Source organism: Xenopus laevis, chromosome 2L (genome assembly GCF_017654675.1).
Source record: "Xenopus laevis strain J_2021 chromosome 2L, Xenopus_laevis_v10.1, whole genome shotgun sequence".
Lineage (NCBI taxonomy): Eukaryota > Metazoa > Chordata > Amphibia > Anura > Pipidae > Xenopus > Xenopus laevis.
In genome coordinates, this window is record NC_054373.1 from 20,101,308 (window position 1) to 20,117,614 (window position 16,307).

Consider the following 16,307-nt stretch of genomic DNA (forward strand, 5'->3'; position numbering starts at 1 on the left):
ATACAATACGTCTTTGGCTGCGAGCCCCTCCTCTGAGAATTTATTTCACAATTCCCAATTCTTCTACCTCTGACGGTTCTCATTCTTACAGTAGTAAAGACAGATAATACATAATGTCAGTCTCAAGCACTATATGTTTAATGTGTTTGACTTCTGGCATGAGTTCTTTCACCCTTGTACTTCCTTATTTGTGACCTTGACTCGTACCCCAGACTCTCTGATCAGCCTCCGAGATGAATCAAATGATGTTGATGGTGTCGCTTTGTACATAATCACAGGTAATTATGTGTGTTTAATCATCATCATAGTCTGTTCCAGCTTGAAGCAGTGGAGTGACAAACATGACATTTCTTTGGCCAGGATGATGCCTGAGCCGATCTGTCATGGATCTGACAGTTGCCAATTAGTTAGTTTATGTCAATCAGTGATGAGTTAATCAGTGCATGTCATGCTGCCATACAGAGCCACATTTCATGTACTAACAATTGTGTGGGTGTGTGACATGGCGGAGGTGCATTTGTATTGAGATTAGGAGCAAGGAATACAAAATTAGCCATGACAGACTAGACTAATATACTGCTGCGGCATCTTCACAGTCACTGATAAAGATAATCCTAATGTGATAAGCTACAAAATTGATGATGGTGTGTACCAGGTCATGGATTATTCTTAAGAAGGAAAATCAGATGTCTGGAAATCATTAGGGGTCATTACATGGATGAAAATGAGCAAATTATTGGATATGCTGCCTGTGAAACCTTTACAAAGAAGTCAATATCTGTGTCACAAAAGCTGCACACGATCTCTTAGAAAGCATTGCTGTACACTCCCCCCTTCGGTTAAACCACATTAAACTATTTCTTATTGGAAAGGAAAGGTTTTAAGGTTCCATTCACCTAAAATAAAGACCATGGTGTAATAATTAGGCTAGAAAGGACAATTTGCTTTGCTTTCCCGAATGACGCTGAGCCAGAGATTGACTGTCAAATTCAATCAACCAAAATGACGCATGACATGATGACAGTTGGTAATAAAATTGCAAATAAAGTTACAAACACCATCAATCTTTCTTTGTTTTATTTTGTAATCTGTTTGTGTACTATCTGGATTTAGTACAGCGAGGTCTTCTGTAATGCCAGCAGGGGAGCTGCAGATGCAGGTAGCACAGCCTTAAATGTATTGTGTGCAGGAATCAATGCAGGTAGAATAATGGGTCATGAAGGTTAGACATACCAGAACCCCAAGGTTATTTCATTTGTTGCAATTAATTAAACAGACAAATTACTTTGAGAATATGCAACGATTGGCATGCAAGGAATGACACAGATATTCAGAATTCACTCATAACTTTTTTTTTTTGCAGATCCCTTACACATATATGTAACCTTTATTCAGTTAAATCTCTGCTTACTGACTCTTGACTCTGCCTGGGTATAATTAAAATAGTAACTGTTTCTGTACTGGAATAAAGGTTTTATGTGAAATACAGGAAGGAAAGGTATAAAATACAAAAAGGAACTTATAGGAACTGTTAGTAGGGGATACGACTTTCATCAGAAGACAAATCATGGGGTTGGCTGTAGGGGTAAATAAGCAGCAATATGAAATCACTAACAGAACATACTTCTGGGGACAAGCTTTTAGAAAAAAGGGTTATTGAAAGTTTATCGGCGCGGCTCTACTTGTTTTGGGTAAGTGCTAAGGATAGCATAAATGCGTAAGGCCAAGCCTTTTTGATGTTTTCTGGAGGATATTCTGTTAGTAATTCCTGCCTTTTCACAAAGGCACAGGGTGGTGCACATGAGCCTTCCTAAGTATACTGGCAAGTATAATGATATGTATTATCAATTATTATCAATACAAGGAGAAGACATAAAAATACTGGCATATGCCGAATTGTACGATCTTTATAAATACGACTACCTATACCTTTCTGATTTCTACAAAGGCAAAGAATGTCGGAAAATCATGCAGTTAAAGGAATTCACAGTTTTCACTAGAAAACTCAAATTTTTAGAGGAAAAAAAACTTGAATTTTTGAGTTTTATTATATATTTTATATTATATGCTGCAAAAAGCTTGAATCCAAAAATCTCAAACCTGTCGATGTCCTGTATAAGTCAATGGGAGAGGCACCAATCTCAATTTTAAGTTTTTGTGGTCTGCGCTGGGTTTAGTTCTCGGGCAAAAACTCAAAAAATGTAAGCATTTTGGGAAAAAGCCCCAAAAAATGTGCGATTTGGAGTTTTGCTTGATTTTATTATGTTTTTCCACGATCCTATTAAATCGATTTTTTTAAAATTAATAAATAAGCTAAAATCGGCATGGGAGTTTGGATGTGTTTTTTTAATAAAATTTGAGATAAATTAGTTTTTTTTAGTAAATAACCTTCTGTGAGTTGGTCCCTAAATTAACAGCAGCCCTGAGCACGTGCTGTGAGAGTCAGGCCAGTATAGAACCCTAAAACTTATTGTGTAGCTTTTGTTTTAGTTTTCCTTATATGCAAATCTTATTTCTTTTTAGGGATTAATGAATCAATGGTCTAAGGTTGAGCCTGTTCGTTATGGGGTGATGGAGTCATACCATCTTGGTGATATCAACAGCATTGAGCAGGAGAGCCTACTGCAACTGCCTCAAGATGCAAATTAGGCACCAGGGCTATACCACTGAAGTGGGGCAACATTTGTAATTTAAATGCCCCAATGATGCCTTCTTCTAAACTACCTGCTAATACATTTAATTAATTATTGATTTTACTACGAAGCACCCAGGCAACTACTTTTGCTCTATTTATTATTTCTTTGGACAGTGCTGTATGCATTGGTTTCTTTATTTCAATGGCTCATTAATCATTATATAAGAATCACATATTTCATTCCGTTATATAATAAATGTAGCTGCACAGGTGTTAAACACATTCTCAAAGGTTGTATAGCTTCTTCTGTATTTATGGGAACTGAGTGATTTAGTCATATGATAGGAAGTCAAGAGGTAATTAATTCTAATGGTAATTGTGATAAAATGGCTCATCCATAATTTTATTCAGCAATGCACAATTTGGCTTCTAGTGATCTGTGTAATATATCTCCGGGCTTTCAGCACATGTTATTAATAATAATCACGCACCATTTCACAACTGCAATATTTTAGTTACAAAAAATTACATATACAAAGAGAGGGATTGTATTTTATACCAATCTGGTGAAAGGGGGAAGAGCACATTAAAGGGCACCTGTTTGGTAAAAATGTTATCCCCAACCAAAGATGTGGCTAATAGAGCCCACATTCCAGTTGGGGATAACAGTAGTTTTTTTTTTAAAAAAAATTCCCCCCGCCAGCGCTATGCTACCTCCCTCCTGGTGCGAGCAGCCATGTTGTGTCACTTGCATTCGCATAATGCACATGTGACGTCACACACATGTATATAATGAGCAATTCAGGGCACATTTTCATTATTCGCATGCGAGTGACCGGACATACAGTAGTGCTGGTAGCGTAGCACTGGCGGGGGGGGGGGGGACATTTAAAAAAAAAAAAAAAACACTGTTATCCCCAACCGGAATGCAGGCTCTATTAGTTGGCACCTTTGGTTGGGGATAACATTTTTACCCAACAGGTGCCCTTTAAGCGGCATATTTATAAAGAGTCGAATTTAGAGTTTATGGGAGTTTGTAAAAACAACTCCCATAAACTCGAAATTCGGGGAAAAAAAACAAACTCGAATCGAATTTGAATCCAATTTGTTTCGAGTTTTCTCTTCAAAAAAAATGTGATTTTTAAAAATCCACCAAACGACTCCAAATTTGTAGGAGGTCCCCCATAGGCTAAAACATAGGCATAGGCTAAAACAACAATTCGGCAGGTTTTAGATGGCGAATAGTCGAATTCTTAAAGGGACAATACATGATAAATTTTCTAAATTCGAATTTCAATTTTTTTTTAAAGCTTGAATCGATTTCTGACTATTCCCTAGTCAAATTACACTAAAATAAACTCGAAAATTCAAATGTTTAAATTTGAAATTCTATTTTGCACTTCGACCCTTGATAAAACTGCCCCAAAGGGTATATATTGAAATCAGATACTGTGTGATTAAGTTCTGTATATCCTTCCATAGTGAAATACACACAGATTGACTTTTCATGGTAAAACACATACAAAAGAACAGACTCTTGAATAAAGCACAGTAGTACTTGCCAGCTGCAACCGGTCATTGTCCCAAAAATTACAAACAACCATGATCTTAATTCCAGCTTCAATAATAGAACACATGGACATGAGCGCTAGTAAGTAGTTTTCTACATTCTGTAGACTGACTACTGTGTTTTGCAAGGTAGGCTAAAACACCAATTCCGCAGGTTTTAGATGTCGAATAGTTGAAATCGAATTCTTAAAGTGACAATACATGATAAATTTTGAAATTCGAATTTTGATCTTTTTAAAAACTCGAATCGAATTTGGACTATTCCCTAGTCGAATTATACAAAAATATATGCAAACATTTTTATAGTCAAAATTCGAATTTTCAATTCGACCCTTGATAAATCTGCCCCCAAATGTTTCAATCCAGAACATGGAAAAACATTGCATTGAAAAAGGAGACCTTTTTTAAGAACTGAAAAGGGAATCAGTATTAAAAAAAATGTCTTCTTCATATACAGCCAACTCGCTAGATAAGTGATGGCAACCAGGTCTAAAGTTACACGATCCTCTTTAGTCTAATATTTACAGGACTACAGCTCGCCCTAGTAACTACAATTTAATCTGCAAGCATAGCCTAGCAAGCATATGTAAGGTACAGTAAGGCTCTGGAGAATTTGGAAGGAAAATAAATAAATGCCTCTATCTAGTTGCATGACAAAGTTATGTTAACACCCTAAAATTTCTGAGAGCTGAGTGTAGTCCAATGGATGGATGAAGTGTTTTTTAAATTTATAGTATATTTGATGATTGGGTGTCATGAAATGCTGTGGGGCTACCAGTGACGTCTACTGTTTGCCCAATGCCAAAAAGTCTAAACGTTGACCCTCATCCTAGTATTAAAAGGATTCTGTCATGATTTTTATGATATATTTTTTATTTCTAAATTGTTTACACTGCAAATAATTCACTCTAAAATATAACATTTCATTTCTGAACCTGCAAGTATATTTTTTTAGTTGTAATATTGGTATGTAGGTGCCATCTCAGGTCATTTTGCCTGGTCCTGTGCTTTCAGAAAGAGCCAGCACTTTAGCATGGAACTGCTTTCTGGCAGGCTGTTGTTTCTCCTACTCAATGTAACTGAATGTGTCTCAGTGGGACCTGGATTTTACTATTGAGTGTTGTTCTTATATCTACCAGGCAGCTGTTATCTTGTGTTAGGGAGCTGTTGTCTGGTTACCTTCCCATTTTTCTTTTGTTTGGCTGCTGGGGGGAAAAGGGAGGGGTGATATCACTCCAACTTGCAGTACAGCAGTAAAGAGTGATTGAAGTTTATCAGAGCACAAGTCACATGACTGGGGGCAGCTGGGAAACTTACAATATTTCTAGCCCCATGTCAGATTTCAAAATTAATATGAAAAGTATGAAATAAACTTGTTGGTTCAGGAATAACATTTTATTCGGTAGAGTGAATTTTTTGAAATGTTCGTGTAATTTAGAAATAAAAACGACACCATAAAAATCATGACAGAAAGTGGGTACCTGCAATTATTCTGGATTTTTTGGGAAAATGCTGTTAAAAAAATGCATCTGAATAGTGAGTTCTTTATTGCTTTATTTCAGATATTAGTTTAATGGTTTAAAATTGATTTCTTAGCCTTCAGTGATGGCTTATCCTCAAGATATTATCCTGCTTATATTTCTTACAATGAACTCATATGACCAGCTCCACAATTAATTTCATAACCCTTGAAAACTGGGGGTGTTTAATATGTTATAAAGTGGTCTCTGAGTGCTTAGAAGAAAACTTTAAATGGGAATCTGTTTGCAAGGTCAAGTTGCCGCTTTCGTAAAATAATTGCTGTTCCTGCTAAATGCACTCCGAATTTGCATAAACGGCATACAAAAACATAGCCCTTATAAATGTATTCAACACCAATGTCAAAGACCCCTTTCAGCACCAGATAATAATAATATTGTAACAACCCATGTTTTAATTGACCCTGCCTACAATTACAAAGCAAGGGAAAATGGAATACTGAAAGATCTGGGCTAATTTACTCTACATTCCATTAACCACCAATAACTGCTTTATCTCTTGCTCATAATGTGTCAGTGATTGCTCCTTTGGTAACAAAGGTTGCTAATATTGCTATAGTCTCTTACATTTAGGGAAGCTTGGTCTACAGGAAAGCAAAATACAGTTGAGTTATAGAACTAACAGGAATTTTCGTCTGCAGCCTAAAACCTAAGAACTGTACACATAGGGGCAGATTTATCAGGTTGAAGTGAAAATGCAAATTGAAAAAATTCTAATCACAAGGTAATTTTGGTATACTTCGAATTTGAAAAAAATTTAAAAAATTTGAATTTTTTTCGAAAAAAATCCACCATGTCATGCCCATATGCATAGTGGCATTGTAAACAAGCCCTATGGTCTGCCACTATTACTGATATGGCCAGGGGGAAACATCAAAAAAGATTTCCCATTGCTCTGATATTAGACTGCTGGGGAAAAAGTTGCGGTGATATCACTCCAACTTGCAGTACAGTAGTAAACAGTGACTGAAGTTTATCAGAGCACAAAGCACATGACTGGGGGCACCTGGGAAACTGACAAAATGTCTAGCATCATGTCAGATTTCAAAATTAAATATAAAAAAATCTGTTTGCTCTTTTGAAAAAATGGATTTCAATACTGATGCATTTTCAAAAGAACATGTTTTTCCATGACAATATCACTTCAAGATAGTTTTTAAAACTGTGTTTACTAACTACTCTCTTACACAATGTATTGTCATGTAAAAAAATATTTGCGTTTGGGCCCCTTTAGGGAACACAATCTGTTATCCTGCAGATAGAAGAACATTAAGGGGCAGATTTATCAAGGGACGAATTTCGAATAAAAAAAACTTTGAAATTCGGATAAAAAAAGACCAACCGTAATTTATTGAAATTGAATTTTTTTCCTGAATCCTACTAATCGAAGTAACATCGTATTTGATCAAATTCAATTATAAGTTTTTTCTAAATAAAACTTTGATTTTTCAAACAATTGACTCCAAACAGATTCTAGGAGGTCCCCCGTAGGCTAAAACAGCAATTCGGTAGGTTTTAGATGGCAAAGGATCGAAAGTCAAATTTTTAAAGAGACGGTACATGATAAATTGTGATATCTGAATTTTCGAATTTTTCTAAAATTCGAAACAAATTTGGATTATTCCCTAGTTGAAGTACACAAAAAATAGCTCGAAATTCGATTTATTTTATTTGAATCCTCACTTGATAAATCTGCCCCTAACATTGAGGATACACTCTATCCATAATTTTAGGATTCATCTAAATATGATTCATCTGAATAAATATGACCAAATTAAATAAAAAATATTGCATCATCAAACAATACTGTATAAACATAGCAGCTATTACAGGGCTTTCCTAATATCCCACAGGAGAAAAACTATAATTTTATATTTACATATTTAATTTAAGCTTAATAAATAGTGATGGGCGAATTTGCGTCTCGTTTTTGACGCCGGCGCCCGTTTTTCGACGCCGGCGCCCGTTTTTGACGCCGGCGAATTTTTTCGGCGAATTTTCGCGGGCGTTTCGCGAATTTATTCATTCGCCGCGAATTCGCGCCTGGCGAATAAATTCGCCCATCACTATTAATAAACAGAAACAACCATGCTGGCTAGGATGAAAGGGGCTTAAAGGAACAGTAACATCAAAAAATATTAGTGTCTTAAAGTAATGACAATATAATGTACTGTTGCCCTGCACTGGTAAAAGTGATCTGTTTGCTTCAAAAACACTACTATAATTTATATAAACAAGCTGATGTGTAGCCATGGGAGCAGCCATTTAAAGCTGAAAGAGGATACACAGGATACACAGCAGATAACAGATAATCTCTGTAGTATACAATGGGTTAAACGTCATTAAACTTCACTTTCAAGCCAAAATAAATATGTAACTGGATAGTGAAGTTTAATGAATCTTATGTCGACATACTGTAAGATGTCATGTCAATATCAAGGAGAGAATGATGAAGAAAGATTAAGTTTGGACAGTTATGTACCAGTAAAGAACGCTCAAAAAACACATGTTCTTTCCTCAGTGGGAATGTTTCCTGCAGAAACAAAGAAGAGTGCCTTGTTTGCCTCACATGCAGTTTTCTGGAAGGTGTTCAGGAAAGATGTGGAAAAAAAGCTGCTTCCTAATTATAGGTTATGTAGTCGCAACTCCCACACAGTGTTCTAAGCCGTTCCACTCAAATGCCATTTACTCTGTGCAGCTCTCTGTTTGTGCCTTTGTATTATTTCCTTGATCATCTCCAGGAGTGTTTACTTTTTTAAGCTGCATGTTCTTAATTTGCAGGGGCAATCAGTTTCAAATTAGTTTTAAAAGCATACAGTGTTCTTTCACTGCAATTCTAAACTGAAGAATGAAATAGAATGCAGGTAACAAATATACATTTATTTAAGGTCACATTGTGGAATCCAAGCGTTCAATATATATCTATTTTTTATATTATTTATTTTTATTTTTAATTTTCACAAAAAAGAAAGCAAAGAGGGAGTACTGAAACAAGGAAGGGGAACGGAAAGGGGAATAGTCAGTATATAATAAATAACAAACAAAAATCATTATAAATCTAAATAGCAAGATTTAACCCACAGTCATGTCTTAAATAACCTCTATCACTGGCTTAACACATAGGAGGTTATTTACTAAACTCTGAATGCAAAAATCACGAAAAAATTGTGATTTTTTTTAAAAATAAAATCACAAATTTTTCGGAATTTATTAAACCCCAGAGGATGGAAAAGTCTGAATCTGAAAATCCAGCATCTCAGACCTGTCGAGGTTGCATATAAGTCAATGGGAGAAGTCTCAATGATTTTTTGATGTTTGCTGGGTTTCGTGCAATACCCGGAGTTTTCGGGTGGAAATTCCGAAAACATTGTGAAATTCATGAAAATCTCATTTTTGGGAAAATATAATAATAAATAAGCATAAAAAACCTGAGCAGCTTTGATCGGAGTTTGTAGCAGAAAATATTGAGATAAATTTGGACTTTGATAAATAACCCGCGGTGATCAATAATTACCCATACAGTATACCTGAGTTATAGTACTTGAAAAGTTAATGGTTCCATGAAATTTATTCAAGGGGGCCATAATTCCCAAAATTGAACGTTCTTACTGTCTATTATATGAGTGATTTCTTCCATTTGTTTAATGTCCTCCACAGAGGAGAGCCAGTCAGCAATCGTTGGGGCTTCCATTAATTTCCATTTTTCTTTTGTAATAAGTGCTTTAGCTGCATTAATATCCAGACAAGAGTTAGTAATTTTATTAATTATGGAAATTGCCGAAGTCCAAAATTGTTCCATAGCTGAACATGTGAGCCAAATATGGGAATGGGAACCTTTTTTGTCATTACTCTTCCAGCACAAACTGGACTATTTTGGACGCATTTTACTTAAAGGGATACTGTCATCGGAAAACATGTTTTTTCAGTTAATAGTGCTACTCCAGCAGAATTCTGCACTGAAATCCATTTCTCAAAAAAGCAAACAGATTTTTTTATTTTCAATTTTGAAATCTGACATGGGGCTAGACATTTTGTTAATTTCCCAGCTGCCCCTGGTCATGTGACTTGTGCCTGCACTTTAGGAGAGAAATGCTTTCTGGCAGGCTGCTGTTTTTCCTTCTCAATGTAACTGAATGTGTCTCAGTGGGACATGGGTTTTTACTATTGAGTGTTGTTCTTAGATCTACCAGGCAGCTGTTATCTTGTGTTAGGGAGCTGCTATCTGGTTACCTTCCCATTGTTCTGTTGTTTGGCTGCTGGGGGGGAAAAGGGAGGGGGGTGATATCACTCCAACTTGCAGTACAGCAGTAAAGAGTGATTGAAGCTTATCAGAGCACAAGTCACATGACTTGGGGCAGCTGGGAAATTGACAAAATGTCTAGCTCCATGTCAGATTTCAAAATTGAATATAAAAAAATCTGTTTGCTCTTTTGAGAAATGGATTTCAGTGCAGAATTCTACTGAAGCAGCACTATTAACTGATTCATTTTGAAAAACATTTTTTTCCCATGACAGTATCCCTTTACTTAACCTAACCAGGGTGTAATGCCATCTAGTAATTAATTTATATATGCCTTCACTAGCCCTTGATGCCCTGAAAAGTTTTAATGTACTAGTAAAAATTTTATTTCACATCAATGCTATAATTTTTAAATTTTGTTCTTTTTCCCCATTTAATACAGAATTTTTTTCTCTTGTCTGGATAATTGAACTAAAAGTAATTTGTAGATCTTTGAGAGCGGTTTGCTGATATTTAATAAAGATGTTAACATCTGTTCCCAGGGAGTTAAAATTCTAGTCCAATCTTCCAATCTAATTGTTTGTACATAAATATACAATTGTCTATAGCCCAATAGGTCTCTCAGGTGCCGACCCTAACCGTTCAATATTTTAATAATGCTGTCCTTAATCAGCTATTTATCAAAGCTGATTCCTGTGTCAGCTCATCTGAATGAGTTGAACTACTTTAAACACGCCATTTTGTTTAATGGGATGGTGTGTTTGCTACTGAGCACCCACTGGAATCCTTACTGCCTGATGCAAGTCACATGTCTGCAGATAGGACCTAGACCTAGTTTTCATTCCGAAGAATTGATAAAATCTTAATATATTATCACCAGGTGAAATTTACACATTGTTAATAAATCTGCCCCTTTACTGTAATTGTTGAGACAAGATTAACATAAACATTAGGGGGTGCAGGTTTGGGTTAGATACCATAGGGTGTCAACATAAGATATTAATTGATTTATTTATATTCAGCAAGTGGGTGGTGGTCACAAGGGAACACCAAAGATAAGTAGAGTATTTACTCATTAGTAAAGAAAGCTCAGTGGGTTGGATTGTTCCTGCAATTAGGAAGTATTGGCAGCACTCACTCCTTTGTGTTGTGTGAAAAACACCCACTGTCTTTAATGTGTTTGGTGAATTTTAGTTTTGTGAATTTAAGGCAAAACAGGTTTGATTTGTCCATCACTAGTTATAATTATCATGCCAGCCCCCTGGTACACCCCAAAATGCTAAAATATTTTGTTGGTGGTACAGGGTTTAACGCTTGTCTTTGGCAGCTCTACATCTTACCAAATAAGTACCAAGGGACCTAAAATAAGTAAGAGGCATCTGATGTCCCGTTGGGGGATAACATTCAAAAGAGTGCATCCAGCTTAAGCTCATCAACTAAACCAATTTTATTTCATAGCAATCCATTATGATGATTAGAATTATTTTATTATATTTAAAATATAAAATAATATAATATACTGTAAAATAAACATATCCATCAGTGTGTTGAATGCATAGAAATAAAGTACAATACTATTGTGTGTAGAAAATAATATTTTCTCAGTACAGTTACATTTTATCCTTGCAAGCACAAAGTACATGGCCTTCTATGTAAACCATTACACGAAACAAAAGGTGACAGTTTTACTAGACATTCACCAGCTTGTTTTCCAAAGAGCCAAATGTATTGTTTCAGAGTCTGACAGAACAAGAATATTACTCATAACTCCAAGGTGAGTGCATTGTTTAATTTCAGGTGAAATGTGCTCAAGATGCTTCTAGATTGATCCACCAAGAATGCCAGACAGCAGCAGCTGGTTTAAAAGTGTACATAGTAATAAAACACATGGACCTATTTAAAAATAGAATGATTTACAATTAAGTAAATATGTAAAAAGCCCTGTAAAATAAATGTCTGATATTACACGGATTCCCAGATTTAGGGGTAAATTTACTTATGGTCAAATATCGAGGGTTAATTAACCCTCGATATTCGACTGCCGAATGGAAATCCTTCGACTTCGAAAATCGAAGTCAAAGGATTTACCGCAATTCTTTCGATCGAGATTAAATCCTTCGAATCGTTCGATTCTAAGGATTTTAATCCATCGATCGAAGATTTTTCATCGACCAAAAAAAGATTGCTAAGCCTGTGAGGACCTTCCCCATAGGCTAACATTGACTTCGGTAGGTTTTAGGTGGCGAACTAGGGGGTCAAAGTTTTTTTTAAAGAGACAGTACTTCGACTATCGAATGGTCGAAATAGTCGAATGATTTTTAGTTCGAATCGTTCGATCCGAAGTCGTATTCGAAGGTCGAAGTAGCCAATTCGATGGTCGAAGTAGCCAAAAAAAAACATTCAAAATTCGATTTTTTTTATTCTATTCCTTCACTCGAACTAAGTAAATGGGCCCCCCAAAGTAAATGTAAACCTTTGAAGCAAACTAATGTCTAATTGGTCTTATGGGCAATTTGAAAGAACAGAGCTCCTATCAGTTGGTAAAAAATTGCATGAGAAACAGAAAGTCTCTGGTGGTGACCAGAGAAACTCTCTGCTTCCCAAAGTTATTTTCTGAACAGAGCAATATCATTTACTCATGATTTTCTACTGACTCTATCCTGTGAACTGAAATGAACAGCAAATGGCAATTTTGTTTTAAATCCATTGTATTAGCAGTGTAAAAACAGCTAATATCTTCAAATCTAGAACAGTTGATGCAATGATAGAACTGCTTGGGAGTAAACAATTCCACATTTCCCTTCACTATGTAATTAATTTGGTGGTAACTATAACATAGACTCTATAATTAATTATCATCTGTACTGTATATACTTTTAAAAACACTTTTTGTTGAAATAATCATTTAATATTGTAACAATCACTTGAATTAGTACTGAATATACATTCACTTATAAACAGTGTGAATTTTTGTCTACTTTTTCTTAAGAACTGAAAACCTAGTAAGATGAAGAAATATGATACAATCTTACACCTTTGCCCATTTGTATAGCAGAAATAGGTAGAAATAATTCTTCTTTTTAATTATTTAAAGGGATTCTGTCATGAAAAAACATGTTTTTCAAAACAAATCAGCTAATAGTGCTACTCCAGCAGACTTCTGCACTGGGTCCATTTTTCAAAAGAGCAAACAGATTTTCTTATATTTAAGTTTGAAATCTGACATGTTATTCGTTTTCCAATTGCCCTTGTTCATGTGACTTGTGCTCTGATAAACTTTAGTCAATCTTTACTGCTGAACTGTAAGTAGTAAAAATCCAAGTCCCACATTGACTCATTCCTTTGAGTAGAAGAATCAATAGCTTATCTGAAAGCAGTTCCGTTGTGAAGTGCTGGCTCTTTCTGAAGGCAAAGTGACCTGAGATACACTTGTCGGATCAGAAATACAATTTTATATGGTACAGTGAATTATTTGCAGTGTAAACAGTGTAATTTAGAAATAAAAATTACATCATAAAAATCATGACAGAATCCCTTTAAGCATTTTTTTGCAACATATTCTACCTCTTCCCCAACTTCCCCAGTGAAATATTTAAATCTATGGACTGTCTATCATCTGAAGGAATCGCTATAAGGTCCTTCTGGTTGACCATTGCCCACTGATAAAACATACTGGCCACCATATAGAATTATTCATGATCTATGATTTCTCTCTCCTGCATTAAACGGTCAGAGGCTGAACAGTTTTCTTCCCACACACTCATCTCTATTCTCTCTGCTACGTTGTGTGTTATTAACTGCTTCCCGTGCTCATATTAGGTCCTTGCCTTCTTTTTAACCTGGTTTCTTCATCTTTCCTTTTTGTTCAGTTGCATTCATTTATTTTAGCTGCTGGCTACTGAGGAAAATTGCTGAAGCAATTTTATTTCTCAAGAGAGAGGCATACCGTCTACAAATAGAACTCATGTGGAAGACTATTTTTGTACCTCTTTAAGGTAAAACAAGTTCAAGATGCTGTATGTTAGCTGATAAAGACATACTGTACATAAATCCATTCATATGGCTGAGCAACTTGAGGTGGACCTGCAACCCTAACAGAATAGTTATTAAAGACAAACCCCTATATGAAATGAAAGTAATAATATGTAATAAAATATATATTCCATCTGATAAGTGCAAAAAATGCACCTGACAGTTCTTCGCAAGTTAGGTGGCAGCAATGGTAATGTGCATATGGCAGAAAAACATTGTATTTTAGTCAGTATATAAACCCACTACAGTTTTTGGGATTGTTTCATACAATGATAGTTTCTAACCTAAAATATACATGATACAATCTAGAATTATAGGGATTTTTAGTTGCATAATAAAATGTCTCATATTGTCATTGGATCACACATAAACACTGTTCTGGTGCAATAAGGGATGCTCCCTAGAGTTTCAAATGGATTCATAGAATCATTCCTTTTTAAATGTGTGAATCATATTCCCTATCCAACTACAAATTTCATATTGACATTCAGAAGACTGCCATTATAGTATCAGAAGATAATAACTGCTGATCAACTGCTTGATATTTACTGTACTTTTGGACAATGTTCATAAGCTCGAAAACAGCCTACTATAGGACCCTGTGTGCAGTTTTTAGTGTTGGGAATAGTTGTAAGGGGAAGGCAAAGGTATGGCATATTTTTGAGAAGCTTCAGCGTGAACACACTCTTCATGCTACTAGTTCATAGACAGGACTGCCGGATTAAAAAACAAACCACATTGTGTTCCAAGTCTCTTTCTTTCTACTTGTCAACTAACAGAGTAGTACCAATGGGAGTATACTGTATTAAGTCAGATAAACAATGGAGTTCTACCCACAGACTGCTGCGAAAGAGTAAAACATTTGTGGAAGATGTGATTGGCCGCATGGGTCATTTTAGTCACAGCTCTCCAAATGGAGCACATATGGTTGGCACTATTTGCACAATACCCCAAGCAGTGGCTTTCTTTTGTAAACTGGGTAAGGGCATTGTTTATTAACCTTGCACAATTTCCAGCATTCTTCAATATTTACTTAAGGGTCTACTACTACTATATACTGTAAGGGGCAGCTTTATCAAGGGTCGAATTTAGAATTCGAATTTTTGAGTTTTTTTATTGACAAAACTGTCAAATTCGACTAAGGAGTTACTCAAATTCTATTTGAGTTTTTCAAAAAATTTGAATTTGATTTTCAAGTTTTATCATACTCTGGCCCTTTTAAAAACTCAAATTTGACTATTTGCTACCTAAAACCTGCCGAATTGCTGTTTAAGACAACGGGAGACGTCCAGTGATCAATATGGAGTTGTTTGCAGCCCTCATGAATTGAGTTTTTAAAATACGAGTTTTTGGGTCGATCATATTCACCCCAGTTTAAAAGATTTGATTTTCATGTGGTCGAATTTTGAGTTCATTCGAGTTTATTGATGTTTTAAAAAACTCACATGAATTCTAATTTTGACCCTTGATAAATGTGCCTCAAAGTGAGCAAGATATGGGGATGAAGAAATGGGAATATAACATATAACATCATATATAAGCTTAAGAAACAGGTATAAAACTATAATAAATATAACAGTAACACCGGGCAATATTACGGGAATAGTATAAGTTAAGAACTATCAGTTTCCATTATGAGAAAGCAAGTTAAGTTCTAGGTGGTTGCAGAAGGAACAAAGGATCTAAAGGCACAGTTTGTAGACAGATTTCAGAGACAAATGTTAGTGCAATGTATTCAAAAACAGCTAGAATTTTTGAGAACAATATACTTTGTGACTGTAAATAATGAAAACATTCAGTTCAAGTGATTTATACCATTGGGACTTAACAATGTCAGAATTATTTTGAAGGACAGGTTTTGTTGATTTTATTTGCAGTTTTGTTGCATGCAATAAGGAACTTGGGGGTTTACATGTGTTGAAGGTAACAGCAGCTGAACAGGTCATTGTCAGGCACAACTCTAAATTATCTTGTTAATTAAGTCTAGTCAGGCAATTTTGGAGAACATGCCCGAGCTAAATGAATAGATTGCATGATTAATAATAACTAGAATTTGGATTTTGATAATGTCCTCTATGAGTTGCCTTTGACCTTGGACCATGCACCAGATCTCTTCCATCTCCCACAAACATAGTAATTGTAATTACAGAACAGCACTAGCCTCAACTGAAATAAGTACCAAACGGCTTACATTTTTAGCAATAAACACAGTGTCTTATTATTTGGATTATTGCACTGACCTTAGTTTACATCCGACTAACCTTTACAGCCTCATTTAGATATACCACAGGGC

The 16,307-nt window shown here is 35.5% G+C and overlaps 1 protein-coding gene across 2 annotated transcripts in view; it reads right to left on the minus strand.

Annotated features, from left to right (window-relative positions):
- LOC108707429 (ephrin type-A receptor 6) overlaps positions 1-16,307 on the minus strand; it is a 431,367-nt gene that overhangs the window by 22,773 nt on the left and 392,287 nt on the right. The gene's annotated exons all lie outside the window — the stretch shown is intronic.